Genomic DNA, 16,135 nt, shown 5'->3' with positions numbered 1-16,135 from the left:
AAGTCTATGGGTCAAAATAGTACATACGCCGACCTAACTCCTGTTCAGACAGAGCTCTCATACCTTGAGAACCTCCAACACTGACCACAACAACCTCAAGACCATATGTAAGAACCAATGAATGCTTGTTTTCTCTTCTATAATCTCATACATATTTTTGTGTGCTATGAACTTTTCTTCATTTTTCTAATGGATCCAATCATTGTTTTATAAAAAAAATCTACTTATTAAACGAACAAAGCTCAGCTCCATACACCTCATACACACACGGCTCCGCTCCATACACCTCGTACACACACGGCTCCGCTCCATACACCTCATACACACAGCTCTGCTCAGTACATGTCGTAGACACACAGCTTCGCTCTGTACAAACATGGCTCCTGTCCATACACAAACAACTCTGCTCTGTACATACAGTACACGCACGGCTCCGCACCGTACACCCTGCACACACACAGCTCCACTCAACACACCCTGGACACAGGCGGCTTCACTCCATATATGACACATGGCTCCGCTCCGTACACACACGGCTCTGCTCCGTACACCTCGTACACACACGGCTCAGATACATCCACACTGTAAACCCCTCCTGACCCCACACATAAACTTCCCCTCATCCAGCACCATGACAACCAGCACAGCAGAGTCCTGCATACACTGAGACCCCTGATCATGTGACCGTGACTCCTCCCCTCCTGTGACCTCATCACAGGTCCTGTGCACACAGAGCAGCCATATATGTGGGTTTACCCATATATGTGGTGTGCGGCTCTGCAGGTGAAGGTATGTGGAGATTCCCCATTACTGGCGCATTAATATTAGAAATATATTGCTTGGTCTTCCAGACCTTATCTTGACCTCCACTGTTCCTGGTAACTGCTATTTCTTAATTACATTTAGGACTGAGGAAAGGGCAACTTGTAAACACTTTGTTATCTTCTTCTATCCTTCTCCTGCTTTGTGGCCTCCACCATTGTCAGAGCTCGGCAGCTGCTTAGAGCCCATGGCTGCTGTTTTTTGGCACAAGGTTGGAGGAGGCCGGGTTTTTACAAAGTTGGTAAATTTGCATCACCTGACCTTTCCTAACAATGATAGTGAACAAGCCATAACCCTAACAGGTTAATTAAGGTGTGAAACCTGGGTCAAAGTTATCTGAGCGCACACATCTCCAAGCGTTGCCCAAACATTTTCATCACCGCCTTTTCCTTTTTGTACTTTTCAAAATGTAAAAAATGCAAATATATATATATCTCTAAAATACAAAGGAAATCTGTCGTCTTTAACTTTAGTCCTTTTAGGGTATGTGCACACGATGTGGATTAGGCTTAGGAATTTCTGGTGCGGATTCTGCCTCTCCTGGCAGAAAACGCACCTGCGGATTTGTCGCATTTTTTGTGCGGTTCCGCAGCGTTTTTTGTGCGTTTTGGCTGCGGTTTTCTTGCGGATTTGCTGCGTTTTTTACCCCTGCAGTTTTCTATAATGGAATGGGTACAAAAACGCTGCAGATTCATAAAAAAAGAAGTGACATGCTACTACTTTTAAACCGCAGCGTTTCCGCAGCGGATTTTCTGCAAAGTGTACACAGCATTTTTTTTCACATTGATTTACATTGTACTGTAAATCAATTGCGGATCTGCAGTGTTTCTGCACTGTAAAAAACTCTGCGGATCCGCAGAGAATCCGCAATGTGTGCACATACCCTAAGACATCATTTAATCTTTAACTTACTTAACTGTTCACAATAACAGCAAAAAACATCTTCTACAATTGGGATAATCATTAGTTTAATACTTAGCAGCACATCTGCACTTTTATTATTTCCCTTTTTGCACAGTAACATTGCATAAACTAGTCCCATATTTTCAGTTTTCTTTTTAAAATATTTTTATTTGGTTTTGTATTAAAAACTGGGATTAGGGAAATGAGGGTAGGGAAGGGTTAACAGTAGACAGAGGAAGGGATCAATAAAATTAGAGAAGCCTAATAACAGTCTCTAACAAATACTGATTTGCAATTTGAAGAATGTTGTACGTAGATGTCATACTTAAAAGTATACAATTTTGAGGAAAGAGGCACCAAATGGCAATTTTAAACCTTAAATTTGCTGTTCCAGATCTTCCATTTCTTAAAATGTTTGTAAACACTGCTATTGTTAGCCGCAAATCTCCATTCCACAGCGCTATGTTGGTGAATTTTGTCCAAAATATCTGAGAATTTGGATCTTTTGGGTTTTTTCCACCAGAGTGCCAATGCATTTTTGACAACTAGAAGGATCTGTATGATGACATTTCTAACCGAGGGGTCAAATTGCTCCATGTCGAGGGAAAGAAGCGCCCTTTGAGGGGTGATCACAAAGTTTTCAGAAAAGGAGTTAATATGGTGCGATACCTGGAACCAGAGATTTTTTATTATTGGACAACCCCAAAATAAGTGAAAGAGAGTACCCCGTTGTCCGCAGTCTCTCCAACATAAGGGAGAGTGTTCCTGGTTTATATGTGACAATCTGATGGCTGTCAGATATCATCTTGTCATTATTTTAAAGTAGGACTCCTGGAACGCCATAGATATGTTTGACTGGCATGTGTTTTTTTATAGCGCTGTCCCATTGTTCAGTTCGCAAGTCTGTACCAAGGTCGGACTCCCACCTCTTCACATATACGTTTTTAGTGCTAACATTGTCCTTGATAAAGTACAGTGCCTTCCAAAAGTATTCGGCCCCCTGGAACATTTCGACCTTTTCTCACATATCATGCTTCAAACATAAAGATACCAAATGCAAATTTTTGGTGAAGAATCAACAACAAGTGGAACACAATTGTGAAGTTGGACGAAATTTATTGGTTATTTTAAATTTTTGTGGAAATTCAAAAACAAAGTGGGGCGTGCAATATTATTCGGCCCCTTTAACTTAATACTTTGTTGCGCCACCTTTTGCTGTGATTACAGCTGCAAGTCGATTGGGGTATGTCTCTATCAATTTTGTACATCGAGAGACTGAAATTCTTGCCCATTCTTCCTTGGCAAACAGCTCGAGCTTAGTGAGGGTTGATGGAGATCATTTTTGAACAGCAGTTTTCAGCTCTTTCCACAGATTCTCGATTGGATTGAGGTCTGGACTTTGACTTGGCCATTCTAACACCTGGATATGTTTATTTGTGAACCATTCCATTGAAGATTTTGCTTTATATTTGGGATCATTGTCTTGTTGGAAGACAAATCTCAGTCCCAGTCTCAGGTCTTTTGCAGACTCCAACAGGTTTTCTTGAAGAATGGTCCTGTATTTGGCTCCATCCATCTTCCCATCAATTTTAACCATCTTCCCTGTACCTGCTGAAGAAAAGCAGGCCCAAACCATGATGCTGCCACCACCTTGTTTGACAGTGGGGATGGTGTGTTCTGGGTGATGAGCTGTGTTGCCTATATGCCAAACATATCATTTGGCATTGTTGCCAAAAAGTTCAATTTTGGTTTCATCTGACTAGAGCACCTTCTTCCACATATTTGGTGTGTCTCCCACGTGGCTTGTTGCAAACTTTAAACGACACTTTTTATGGATATCTTTGAGAAATGGCTTTCTTCTTGTCACTCTTCCATAAAGGCCAGAGTGATCATGGGCCTCTTGGCTGCATCTCTGATTAGTCTTCTCCTTGTTTGAGATGAAAGCTTAGAGGGACGGCTGGGTCTTGGTAGATTTGCAGTGGTATGATACTCTTTCCATTTCAATATGATCGCTTGCACAGTGCTCCTTGGGATGTTTAAAGTTTTGGAAATAATTTTGTATCCAAATCCAGATTTACACTACTCCACTTCTCCATGTAACCTAGGCGCTCAATACAGTACTGTTGCCTCCGGTATATAGGTTAAATTGCTTCAGTGATTATCTGACTGTCATCCCAAACAGGGTGTTGTGTGAATATTATAGGAGGAAATGCAGGGCTATTGGTTTATAGGCGTATCCTCCCTGTCAGCACTGAGCAGCACCAAGCCCCCCTTTATTCTGTTATGCTTAGGGCCTTCCCTACACCGTCCCTTGGTTAGTCCTGCTGGGAGGGTTCCCTTGTACTTTAGGGTAGGCCGCTGCTGGATTCTTTGCACCGCTCCTTGATGGGTCCCAGTGGGCAACACTGGATCAGTCACTGACCACAGGGCTCCTCACAAGAGGCTCACTGGCAGACTCTGCAGTCTCTTCTTTGTCATGCTGCAACTAGATGCGAGGAGCGCCAAGAGCTGCTGTCACGTCTGAGCCTGGGTCTGTTGCAAGATGGCGCCTGGATGCGGCTGGATCTACTTTCTGCACCTCGAGGTAAGCACAGCCCAGTGAGTTGCAGACCTGCCGCGGTTATCCCATTCCCATTGTGCCTCACCTTAAGAGGTTGCTGTGGGTCCCTTGATTCGGGGAAGTCCGTCTTGTGTGTCCTCTGTGTGGGTAACGCTGGCACTATGGCGCAGAAGCACTCCAGAAAGATTAAATGATGAAAGAGAGGATCCCTCCGCCTCTCCTGCACCGCTGTTGTCCTCAGATTTTAAAACACTGTGTCTTCTGATTTATTTGTCCAAAACCCCCGATTTTGGTATCAAAATGGTCCAGGCACGATGAGAAACTGTTCTGGATCAGGAAGAGTCAGTTAGATAATATTCTTGTAGGCTTTGTGAGTCGCTTTTAAGATGCCAGGCTGGGAGCTCAGACCTTCTGCCTCCTACATTGCCAGAGCTCAAGCCACAACCCACCATATTTTCATTTTCCTTAAGTGTTTATCCACACTTTAACACTTTACAGCTCACCGCTAATATTCACACACATTAATAGGTTGCTCATAGAGGAAACACATTCTTCACCACTCCCCCTCTACATGTATAATGTGTCCTTTTTCATGTTTATCTCCATACATATTAGGCCCAGCACCCATTATACATTCCCTTGCCATTCTATTTACTGACAGCACATTATTAGTGATGAGCGAGCACTAAAATGCTCGGGTGCTCGTTGCTCTGGTTGAGCAAATTGGAATACTTGGGTATTCGACCCGAGCAACGAGCCCAAAGTAAGTCTATGGGAGACCCGAGTATTTTTACCGCGATTCCCCCCGGGGGTCCTTTTAAGGTCTAAAAACATCTGAAAATGATGGAAACACTGCTCAAATGACACATGGACATCATGGGGATCCCCCCTGGCAGCATTCCTGACTCCTAGTTCACAGCTTTAAACAATTTTTTCTGAGATTCATGCCATTTTTCTTGGTGACACAAAAAACACACTAAAACGAAACCAAAACGGATTTTGCTAGGAAATATGTTAAGGCACATCCTTTGTAAGTTAATGACTTGCCTGTAAGGCCAAATAATTAACCCCAGACCACAAATTTCCTCCCCTACTTGGGCTTAGTTTAGACGCAGCGTTTTTGAAGCGTTTTTCAACTTTAACATTGCTTTCAACCACTACAAATACATTCACTAGAAAATGTCATTGTAACATTTAACAACCCTAGCTGCCCATGTCGTATGTGACACATAAGCAGACCCTTCTTGTTTCATTTATGGAGGGAGTCTTAGGCTGTGTGCACACGTTTAGGAATTTTTGCGTTTTTTCGCTATTAAAAACGCGATAAAGCCGCGAAAAAACGCATACATTAAGCATCCTATTATTAGAATGCATTCCGCATTTTTTGTGCACATGCTTTTTTTCCGCAGCGGAATCACATTCCGGAAAAAAACGCAGCATGTTCATTCCTTGTGCGGAATCGTGGGGATTCCGCACCTACATAGGAATGCATTGATCAGCTTAATTTCCGCATGTGGCTATGCACACCATGTGGGAAGTAAGCGGATCATGTGCGGTTGGTAACCAGGGTGGAGGACAGGAGACTCTCCTCCAGGCCCTAGGTACCATATAATTGTTAAAAAAAATAATTGAAATAAAAAATAATGATATTCTCACCTTCCAGTATCCCCCCGGCAGGCTTCCTGCTCCTCGCGATGCTCCGGTCCCAGTAATGCATTGCAAAAATGACCTGTGATGACGTACGGGCTCGCGAGACCGCTACGTCATGCTGGGGACGCTGGAAGGTGAGAATATAATTATTTTTTAGTTTAAAAAAGAGAGAGGGAACAGCTGTCGGGGACGCCAGAAGGTGAGAATATCACGATTTATTATTTTTTTAATTATTTTTAACATTAGATCTTTTTATTATTGATGCTGCATAGGCAGCATCAATAGTAAAAAGTTGGTCACACTTGTCAAACACTATGTTTGACAAGTGTGACCAACCTGTCAGTCACTTTTCCAAGCGATGCTACTGATCGCTTGGAAAACGCTAGCATTCTGCAAGCTAACTACGCTTGCAAAACGCTAGTGTTTATCGGGAAAGCGCATGCCAATTCTGCATGCGATATACCCGCGGCAGGAGTTGCGGAATTGCCGCGGAAATTTCCACAGCAATACTGCAACGTGTGCGGTTAAGGCCCCTTCACATTTAGCGACGCTGCAGCGATACCGACAACGATCCGAATCGCTGCAGCGTCGCTGTTTGGTCGCTGGAGAGCTGTCACACAGACCGCTCTCCAGCGACCAACGATGCCGGTAACCAGGGTAAACATCGGGTAACTAAGCGCAGGGCCGCGCTTAGTAACCCGATGTTTACCCTGGTTACCATGCTAAAAGTAAAAAAAAACAAACAGTACATACTTACCTACAGCCGTCTGTCCTCCAGCGCTGCGCTCTGCTTCTCTGCTCTCCTCCTGTACTGTCTGGGAGCCGGAAAGCAGAGCGGTGACGTCACCGCTCTGCTTTCCGGCTCACAGCCAGTACAGGAGGAGTGCAGAGCGCAGCGCTGGAGGACAGACAGCTGTAGGTAAGTATGTACTGTTTGTTTTTTTTACTTTTAGCATGGTAACCAGGGTAAACATCGGGTTACTAAGCGCGGCCCTGCGCTTAGTTACCCGATGTTTACCCTGGTTACCAGTGAAGACATCGCTGGATCGGTGTCACACACGCCGATCCAGCGATGTCTCCAGGGAGTCCAGCGACGAAATAAAGTTCTGGACTTTATTCAGCGACCAACGATCTCCCAGCAGGGGCCTGATCGTTGGTCGCTGTCACACATAACGATTTCATTAACGATATCGTTGCTACGTCACAAAAAGCAACGATATCGTTAACAATATCGTTATGTGTGAAGGTACCTTTAGCCTTAAAGTCACAGAGCATATTTTTACTGGTGCATCAGGCAGCATTAATCTTCCTAAAGGGCCATTATTAAACAGTGGGTCTCCTAAGCTGTTGTAGCCTATGCTGTGAGTGGATGGACTGCCAAGAATTACAACGCTCCACAATACCCCTGTCATAAGATGTCCAGGAGGGCCTCCTGAAAAAATGTTGCATTGACTGCAAGGCCAGCCCTGCTATCAATTCATATGCACCCCAATATGACTTTGAACCCACACACTGGATGGGCCCATGCAAATTCACTTCACAATATTCATTTTGTTCTCCCGTACTCCTTTTTTTTTTACACATTGGCAGCAAAGCCAGCCCTGCTGCAAAGTCAGTCATATGCACCCCATTACGCCTTGGAACCCATATACTGGATGGGCCCATGAAAACCACTTCGCAATATGCATTTTGTACTCCATACTTCTTTGTTTTACACATTGTCAGGAAGGCCAGCCCTGCTGCATAGTCATATGCACCCCATTATGCCTTGGAACCCACATACTGGATGGGCCCATGAAATCCACTTCACAATATTCATTTTGTACTCCATTCTTCTTTGTTTTACACATTGGCAGGAAGGCCAGCCCTGCTGCATAGTCATATGCACCCCATTATGCCTTGGAACCCACATACTGGATGGGCCCATGAAATCCACTTCACAATATTCATTGTGTACTCCCGTACTCCTTTGTTTTACACATTGGCAGGAATGCCAGCCCTGCTGCATAATCATATGCATCCCATTACGCCTTGGAACCCACATACTTGATGGGCCCATGAAAATCCACTTCACAATATTCATTTTGTACATCCATACTCCTTTGTTTTACACATTGGCAGGAAGGCCAGCCCTTCTATATAGTCAGTCATATGCATCCCATTACGCCTTGGAACCCACATACTTGATGGGCCCATGAAAGTCCACTTCACAATATTCATTTTGTACATCCGTACTCCTTTGCTTTACACATTGGCAGGAAGGCCAGCCCTACTGCATAGTCATATGCACCCCATTACGCCTTGTAACCCACATACTGGATGGGCCCATTAAAATCAACTTGTATTTTTAATGGTATGATGGTTTACAGGAGAATTTGGCAATTTTATTTGCCACGTTTTTGACACTAAGGTTCAGATACGGCTTTAAAGAAGGCTAATACTTGCAATACAACGCAATTTTATTGCAAATTACAAAATTCAAGGAATAGTATAATTGAATAGTATGAATGCGTACACTTTCATTTATGTACTTAACATACAAAGCTTAATAAGTACATATAAGGATTAAATACATATAATGATTATGAATATATAAAGATTAACTACATATAGTATATTTACATCATCAAGAGAATTTTAAACATCATCCATTTGGAATATCAGAGAAGCAACACCAAGACAGAGAACCCCTGGGGGATGACGGTATCATTGTATGTGTCAGGTTCCTATAAGGTGTCAGGATGTCGCCGTCTATTTCTCCATGGAGGAGTGGGAGTATTTAGAAGGACACAAAGATGCGTACAAGGACGTCATGATGGACATTCCCCAACCCTTCACATCACCAGGAAATAGGATTAAATACACACGGCCTATAATTATCTGTATTATCTGTATGTAAGGAATGAATTCAGTCCCTGTGTGTGTTTCCTCCAGATCTATCCAGTAAGAGGACAACACCCGAGAGATGTCCCCGTCCTCTTCTTCCACAGGACTGTAAACAAGAAGATCCCAATGTTCCTCAGGATCATCAGGTAGATGGAGAGAAGGTGTCATGAGATCTCCCCCATGATGTGTAGACAGCTGTGAAGATCTTGTGCTCAGTCTTGTGTTATCCACCAGTATTATATGTTTCATACTGGTGTCATGAGAACGGTGGAGATGGCAGGATTAGAGCTGATTATTGATGTGACTTTCTCCATCTGTCTGTGACTTTTACAATATTTGTTTCAGGGTGAAGATCTGCCCTATATTAATATTACAGAGACATATGTGAGGGGTGATGAGCGGTGTAAAGAGGAGATTCCTATATATGACTACCCAGGTGAGTAGTGACCACTAACTACAAAGAAGTCACAGATTCTTCTCAGTCACCGGCTGTGGCTGCTTTATCAATGGTGTAGTTCGGATGTGGCACAATCATGTGATCCCCATTTTGCCGATAGGGCATAACATTCTCCTCCATCCGAAAATATTTAAATGGCTTTGTGAAATTGTGAAAACCCTTTTGTATAGCTCTTACAACCTGCAGGTGTAAGGCGGCCAGGGTGATAGTCGTGGCAATGAGCTGTAGTGTTTCCACACCCTGGCGCCCCGCAGATGAAATACAGAGTCCTTTCTGTTTGTGTGTGTGATGTGTGCAGCAGAGTACTCATTTCATTTGCTGGAGTTCCCTCGGTCTCTTTCACTCCAGCTCCAGGATTCCAGGTTCCATAAAACACTGCAGCGTCACAGTCCTTTTCAAACAGTTCAACTTTACTGATAAAATGGGCACCCATCACTTTTGCAGCACATTTCACACAAAGCATCATCTCTTGCACTTTCCCTGCCTTCTGGGCAGACTCCATTTCCTCTATAACCTCTCCTTCTCTCCTGGTAATCCATGCCATCTCTGTGGACAATCCGTGTCCTTCCATACTTCCTGCATCACCAGCTCCCTGTCAGCCCCTTGTCCGATTCCATCTTGCAAAGGTGCCTGGGAGTTCCATCTTACTGACTCCAGCCCCAGTCGTAGATCCCAGAACCGCCCTGAGGATGATCCTATTGAGCTGATGCCCGACTGTACTATTCTCCAGCCTGGGGTGTCTTATTTCCATCCGCAGCTGTTTTGAACAGCTGACATGTGCCCGCAATAGGTGCGGGCAGAATCGCGATCTGCCCGCACCTATTAACTAGTTAAATGCCGCTGTCAAACGCAGACAGCGGCATTTAACTACCGCTTCCGGCCGGGCGGCCGGAAATGACGTCATCGCCGACCCCCGTCACATGATCGGGGGTCGACGATGCTTGTATATTGTAGCCATAGAGGTCCCAGAGACCTCTATGGTTACTGATGAGCGGTGGCTGTGAGCGCCACCCTGTGGTCGGCGCTCACAGCACACCTCCATTTCTGCTACATAGCAGCGATCAGCAGATTCCTGCTATGTAGCAGAGCCGATCATGCTGTGCCAGCTTCTAGCCTCCCATGGAGGCTATTGAAGCATGGCAAAAGTTAAGAAAAAAAGTTTAAAAAAATGTGAAAAAAATAAAAACAACATAAAAGTTTAAATCACCCCCCTTTCGCCCCAATCAAAATAAATCAATAAAAAAAATATCAAATCTACGCATATTTGGTATCACCACGCTCAGAATCGCCCGATCTATCAATTAAAAAAAAGTATTAACCTGATCGCTAAACAGCGTAGCGGGAAAAAAATTCGAAATGCCAAAATTACGTTTTTTTGGTCGCCGTGACATTGCATTAAAATGCAATAAGGGGCGATCAAAAGAACGTATCTGCACCAAAATGCTATCATTAAAAACGTCATCTCGGCACGCAAAAAATAAGCCCTCAACCGACCCCAGATGATGAAAAATGGAGACGCTACGAGTATCGGAAAATGGCACAATTTTTTTTTTTTTTTTTTTTTTTTTTTAGCAAAGTTTGGAATTTTTTTTCACCACTTAGATAAAAAATAACCTAGTCATGTTAGGTGTCTATGAACTCGTACTGACCTGGAGAATCATAATGGCAGGTCATTTTTAGCATTTAGTGAACCTAGCAAAAAAGCCAAACAAAAAACCAATGTGGGATTGCACTTTTTTTGCAATTTCACCGCACTTGGAATTTTTTTCCCGTTTTCTAGTACACGACATGCTAAAACCAATGATGTCGTTCAAAAGTACAACTGGTCCCGCAAAAAATAAGCCCTCACATGGCCAAATTGACGGAAAAATAAAAAAGTTATGGCTCTGGGAAGGAGGGGAGCGAAAAACGAACACGGAAAAACGAAAAATCCCCCGGTCATGAAGGGGTTAAATGTGCAGTGAGGCCGAGTGTGAATTTCTGTACAAATACAGCAGAGTTTCCCTTTCTCCTGACTTTTCAATTTGTATTAAAAACTAGCTGATTTCAAGGAGGATTGTGATAAACTACATAAAAAGCATTACACCTGTGCCATGATGTATCTCTAAGCTGTGCGTGGTTCATGTCTGTAATATACCGTATACAGGGTCGGACTGGGGCTCCGGGACACCGGAGAATCCTCCGGTGGGCCCCGCCCCCAGCTCCTGCCTCCTTCATGTGTGCCTGCCCTGCATGCTCGTAGGGTGCACCATCAGTGCGCACTTTATTATATAGCCGGCACCGGCTGGCAGACTGCACAGGCGATGGGAAGTGCAGGAGCAGCTCCTTCACATCACCTGCTGCCGCTGCCATTCCTCTGCCAGGAGAGCTGTGTGTGCAGAGTGCCGACCCTCACTTCAGCCACCACAGTCAGAGGAACAGCTGACTGTGAGGCTGAGAGGAGACCCGCACACAGCAGCTGACCCCGCTGTCACCTGTCTCCTGTGCTGGGTATGATCTCTGCTCCTCTTTTACAAAGCCCTGCGCAGCAGTGTAAACGCTGATTGGTTGCAATTCAGCCAATCAGCGTTAGTTTTCTTTGTGTGAGCTCACAGCACAGCTCAGGCAAGGAGCTGTGCTGTGATTGGTCAGGAGTCCTACTACCCAAGCAGTACACGGCATGGCATTGGAGCAGAGGGAGTCTGATGGCTGCAGTCCGTGTGACCGTAAGTACATAACTCTATGATGCCGGCACCCTGAGTAGATCTCCGGCCACAGAGGCAGTTAGGGGAGGGGGCCCCATGCATCCTATAGGTGACACAGGGGAGGGGGCCCACAGTGATATTCTAATTTTCTTGTGGGCCCCCTCCCCTACCTCTATTTTAGGGTATGTGCACACGTATTCTGGGTCCACTGCGGATTTTTCTGCAGCAGATTTGATAAATCCGCAGTGGAAAACCGCTGCGGATTTATTGTGGATTTACTGCGTTTTTTCTGCGTTTTCCACTGCGGTTTTCCATAAGGGCAGTTGTAAAACCACTGCAGAAAACGCAGAAAGAAGTGACATGCTGCGGAATATAAACCGCTGTGTTCTGCGCGTTTTTTTCCGCAGCATGGGCACAGCGTTTTTGGTTTCCCATAGGTTTACATGGTACTGTAAACTCATGGGAAACTCCTGCTGACCCGCAGCTGCGGAAACGCTGCGGATCTGCAGCGGAAACGCTGCGGATCTGCAGCAAAATCTGCATCGTGCGCACGTAGCCTTACTGTGGCTCCCCTTTCACTCTCTGAGCAGGCCCATAGGAAATTAGAGGGGAAATAGTGGGGGAGGGGGCCACAGGAAAATAGAGGTGAAACAGTGGGGGAGGGGGCCCATAGGATATTGGGTGACACAGTGGGGGAGGGGGCCCATAGGAAATTAGAGGGAAAATAGTGGGGGAGGGGGCCACAGGAAAATAGAGGTGAAACAGTGGGGGAGGGGGCCCATAGGATATTGGGTGACACAGTGGTGAAGGGGGTCCTCAGGTGATTAACACCTTTACGACATCTGCCTTACATGTATGGCGCGTGTTAAATGCCAGTGTCAATCTCTGACTGCAGCATATAACACATGCCAGCATGCGTGCGTATCATTCTCTCACCCATTGGTGCCCATGAGGTGATCGTGGGTCGCCGATGGGTTTTAATGACAGCCAGGGGTCTTCTTCCTGTAGCCGAGCTTTAAAGGGAACCTGTCACCCCATTTTTCAGTATGAGATAAAAATACTGTTAAATAGGGCCTGGGCTGTGCGTTACAATAGTGTATTTTGTGTACCCTGATTCCCCACCTATGGTGCCGAAATACCTTACCAAAGTCGCCGTTTTCGCCTGTCAATCAGGCTGGTCAGGTCATATGGGCATGGTGACATTGCTGTTTCTTCCCCCAGATCTTGCATATCTTTCCATTGCTGGCGTAGTGGTTTGCGCATGCCCAACTGCTGAATCCACTGCGCAGGTGAAGAAAAAATGCGCGATCGGCGCTACTTCCCTGGTGATTGGTGGGGGCAGACATCTTAATGAGGCCGCGCGGCCATTTTCCTGAAGCCCCGGGCAGCAGAGGACTCCATCTGCGCACGCGCGGCCTCATGAAGATGGCTGCCCCCACCGATCACCAGGGAAATAGCGCCGATCGCGCGTTTTTTCTTCACCTGCGCAGTGGATTTGCCTGTTGGGCATGCGCAAACCACTACGCCACCAACGGAAAGATATGCAAGATCTGGGGGAAGAAACAGCGATGTCACCACGCCCATCTGACCAGACCAGCCTGATTGACAGGCGAAAACGGCGACTTTGGTAAGGTATTTCGGCACCATAGGTGGGGAATCAGGGTACACAAAATACACTATTGTAACGCACAGCTCAGGCCCTATTTAACAGTATTTTTATCTCATACTGAAAAATGGGGTGACAGGTTCCCTTTAAAAGAGACCATAATTTCTTCTATATGCAGGGATGCTGTGGCATCACTATATATAATAGCACATGCGATCGCAAGATTGCATCTTCATGTCCTCTAAGGCTATGTGCACATGTTACGGATTAGGCTTAGGAATTTCTGGTACAGATTCTGCCTCTCCTGGCAGAAAACACACCTGCGGATTTGTCGCATTTTTTTGTGCGGTTCCGCAGCGTTTTTTGTGCGTTTTTGCTGCGGTTTTCTTGCGGATTTGCTGCGGTTTTTACCCCTGATGTTTTCTATAATGGAATGGGTACAAAAACGCTGAAGGTTCACAAAAAAGAAGTGACATGCTACTTCTTTTAAACCGCAGCGTTTCTGCAGCGGATTTTCCGCAAAGTGTGCACAGCCTTTTTTTTTCTCATTGATTTACATTGTACTATAAATCAATTGCGGATCTGCAGCGTTTCTGCACTGCATAAAATGCTGCGGATCCGCAAAGAATCCGCAACGTGTGCACATAGCCTAAGGGGGCTAACTGTACCAGTGAAAGGTAAAAAGAAAATAAAAAAATTCCTAAAAGTTCAAATCAACCTTTTTATCCCATTGAAAATAAATATATTTTAAAAATAAAAAAACAACAAATATTTGGTATTGCTAGGTTCAGAAAAGTCCGATCGATCAATCTATAAAAACAATTAACTTGATCAGAAAACACCGTAAAAAGAAACAAATGCCAAATGTCCTTTTTTCTGTTCGCCACAATTCCACAAAAAAAGCTATAACAAATGATGAAAACATTACATCTATCCCAAAATCGTACTAATAAAAACAATGTCTCGCCCCCAACAGAAAGCTTCCCTGTGTGTAATAAAATATGCAGCAGTCACCGTCTTCTGCCGCTGTGTCGTTGCTTGTGTCTTCATTGCAGTGGAATATGGCCACCGGTAAGTATTTTACTACACACACTGGACTTACATTACTGCTCTCCTGTGTGGTGTAGTATATAGAGGATCTGTCAGCTCTCCTGTGTGGTGTAGTATATAGAGGATCTGTCAGCTCTCCTGTATGGTGTAGTATATAGAGGATCTATCAGCTCTCCTGTGTGGTGTAGTATATAGAGGATCTATCAGCTCTCCTGTGTGGTGTAGTATATAGAGGATCTATCAGCTCTCCTGTGTGGTGTAGTATATAGAGGATCTGTCTGCTCTCCTGTATGGTGTAGTATATAGAGGATCTGTCAGCTCTCCTGTGTGGTGTAGTATATAGAGGATCTATCAGCTCTCCTGTGTGGTGTAGTATATAGAGGATCTATCAGCTCTCCTGTGTGGTGTAGTATATAGAGGATCTGTCTGCTCTCCTGTGTGGTGTAGTATATAGAGGATCTGTCAGCTCTCCTGTGTGGTGTAGTATATAGAGGATCTGTCTGCTCTCCTGTGTGGTGTAGTATATAGAGGATCTGTCCGCTCTCCTGTGTGGTGTAGTATATAGAGGATCTGTCAGCTCTCCTGTATGGTGTAGTATATAGAGGATCTGTCAGCTCTCCTGTGTGGTGTAGTATATAGAGGATCTGTCTGCTCTCCTGTGTGGTGTAGTATATAGAGGATCTATCAGCTCTCCTGTGTGGTGTAGTATATAGAGGATCTATCAGCTCTCCTGTGTGGTGTAGTATATAGAGGATCTATCAGCTCTCCTGTGTGGTGTAGTATATAGAGGATCTGTCTGCTCTCCTGTGTGGTGTAGTATATAGAGGATCTGTCAGCTCTCCTGTGTGGTGTAGTATATAGAGGATCTGTCAGCTCTCCTGTGTGGTGTAGTATATAGAGGATCTGTCTGCTCTCCTGTGTGGTGTAGTATATAGAGGATCTGTCAGCTCTCCTGTGTGGTGTAGTATATAGAGGATCTATCCTGTGTGGTGTAGTATATAGAGGATCTTTCAGCTCTCCTGTGTGGTGTAGTATATAGAGGATCTGTCGGCTCTCCTGTGTAGTGTAGTATATAGAGGATCTGTCAGCTCTCCTGTGTGGTGTAGTATGTAGAGGATCTGTCAGCTCTCCTGTGTGGTGTAGTATATAGAGGATCTGTCAGCTCTCCTGTGTGGTGTAGTATATAGAGGATCTGTCAGCTCTCCTGTGTGGTGTAGTATATAGAGGATCTGTCAGCTCTCCTGTGTGGTGTAGTATATAGAGGATCTGTCAGCTCTCCTGTGTGGTGTAGTATATAGGGGATCTGTCAGCTCTCCCGTGTGGTGTAGTATATAGAGGATCTGTCAGCTCTCCTGTGTGGTGTAGTATATAGAGGATCTGTCAGCTCTCCTGTGTGGTGTAGTATATAGAGGATCTGTCAGCTCTCCCGTGTGGTGTAGTATATAGAGGATCTATCAGCTCTCCTGTGTGGTGTAGTATATTTCTTCTGATACATGTTGGCACCAATGACACGGCAA

General features: G+C 44.9%; 1 long non-coding RNA gene across 1 annotated transcript in view; it reads left to right on the top strand.

Annotated features, from left to right (window-relative positions):
• Nucleotides 1–728: 728 nt before the first annotated feature.
• LOC138663343 (uncharacterized) overlaps nt 729–16,135 on the top strand; it is an 84,687-nt gene continuing 69,280 nt past the window's right edge. The window contains exons 1-3 of the long non-coding RNA XR_011318167.1: nt 729–789; nt 8,870–8,967; nt 9,167–9,257. This is a non-coding gene — a long non-coding RNA (uncharacterized lncRNA). The remainder of the gene's footprint in view (nt 790–8,869; nt 8,968–9,166; nt 9,258–16,135) is intronic.

This window comes from Ranitomeya imitator, chromosome 2 (genome assembly GCF_032444005.1).
Source record: "Ranitomeya imitator isolate aRanImi1 chromosome 2, aRanImi1.pri, whole genome shotgun sequence".
NCBI lineage: Eukaryota > Metazoa > Chordata > Amphibia > Anura > Dendrobatidae > Ranitomeya > Ranitomeya imitator.
Note: the sequence above shows the minus strand (reverse complement) of the source record. Positions and strands in the feature narration are given on the sequence as shown.